Source organism: Terrapene carolina, unplaced genomic scaffold (assembly GCF_002925995.2).
Source record: "Terrapene carolina triunguis isolate 2854851 unplaced genomic scaffold, T_m_triunguis-2.0 Scaffold53, whole genome shotgun sequence".
Classification (NCBI taxonomy): Eukaryota; Metazoa; Chordata; order Testudines; family Emydidae; genus Terrapene; species Terrapene triunguis.
The window spans coordinates 3,827,431-3,829,288 of record NW_020664404.1 but is presented as its reverse complement, the minus strand read 5'-3'; positions in this window follow the sequence as shown (position 1 = coordinate 3,829,288).

Below are 1,858 nucleotides of genomic sequence, written 5' to 3'. Positions count from 1 at the left end.
TTAAGATTCCATTTATAAATAGTCTATAACAGGTTAATAAATCATAACTGTTGTTTTAATAAATGGTTAGTCAATCATTTTAGATTGCTGTGGACTCCAATAGGCCAATAGATTGCTTATAAACATAATATGCTAATAATGTGCTTATAACCATCTATAACACATGTAACCTGCTTATAATGTCATTTATTAACCCTTCACAAACCATTTATAACTTACAGAATCCTAGAAATTGAGGACTGGAAGAGATCTTGATACAATCTTAGTCCAGTCCCCTGCACTGAGGTAGGACTAAATATTATCTAGACCAGGAGTAGTTAATTATTTTTTGTCAAGATGCAAATTTCTTGGTCAAGGTATAGTCAGGGTCCAGATTCCAGAGAAAATAATAATAAAAAATAATAATAAGTAAATATATAGATTTCGGAGTCCGTTCAAAAACGTCTGGTGTCTGGATTTGGCTCGCAGTCCACCTCTTGACTACTCCTGATCTAGACCATCCCTGACAGGTGTTTGTCTAACCCAATGTTTCCCAAATTTGGGACGCTGCTTGTTTAGGGAAAGCCTCTGACGGGCCAGGCCAGTTTGTTTACCTGCCGCGTTCGCAGGTTCGGCCAATCGCGGCTCCCACTGGCCAATGGGAGCTGCGCTGGCCGCCGCTTCCAGCAGCTCCATTGGCCTGAAGCAGCAAACCGCGGCCAGTGGGAGCCGCGATCGGCCGAACCTGCGGACGCGGCAGGTAAACAAACCGGCCCGGCCCGCCAGAGGCTTTCCCTAAACAAGTTTGGGAAACACTGGTCTAACCTGTTCTTAAAGACCTCCAATGATGGAGATTCCACAACCCCCCTAGGTAATTTGTTCCAGTGCTTAACTACCTTCACAATTAGGAAGTTTTTCCTAATGTCCAACCTAAACCGCTCTTGCTGCAATTTAAATCCATTAATTCTTGTCCTGTCCTCAGTGGATAAGGAGAACAATTTATCACCCTCCTCTCTATAACAACATTTTACGTACTTGACTGGAACTTTAATACAAAGGGTGACCTACAACCTGAACTAGCTCAGCCAGTGGGGCCTGCACCATTTCCCCTGAGACGCTTCGCTGTAGTTTAACAGTTCTGAACTTATATATGGTTTCACTTTATTTTTTACCATGGTGACAGGCTAGGGTGTGGAAAATGCAGCGTAAAGGCTGGGTTCATCTCTCATTTAAACTGGCCCGACTCCTGATTTACACCAGTGTGCGGTTCAGATCAGAAGTAGAACCTCAGGCCTGTCTTCTGCAGACAACACGTTCACTGACTCAATTTAAGGACTGAACGATTCAGCCCTAAGGCCTTGTGGTATTGGCTCGGCTGCGTGTTGCTGTGGCTGCTTCTTTTTCTGCTTCCCACCAGTGGGTCTCTCACAGGCAGCCCAGTTCCTCCTGGCTAGGAGTTCACAGGGCTCTGTCACTGCTGCAAGCTTCAGATTAGGAATCAAGTCAATACGTTTGCAAGAAAACCCGTTCTTTCATTGGACATTCAGATGTGGGAATGATTCATACATAGACCTAAAGATTAAAAGGCAAGAAAGGACCACTGTGGTCCTCTACTCTGACCTCCTGCATAACACGGGCCATAGAACTTACCCACAGTACAAACATGCACCTCAGACTAGTGTAGGGATCAGCAACCTTTGGCACGCGGCCCATCAGGGAAATCCGCTGGCGGGCCAGGACGGTTTATTTACCTGCAGTGTCCGCAGGTTCGGCTGATCTCAGCTCCCACTGGTCGCGGTTCACTGTTCCAGGGGGCTGCGGGAAGCGGTGGCCAGCACATCCCTCGGCCTGCGCCGTTTCCCACAGCCCCCATTGGCCT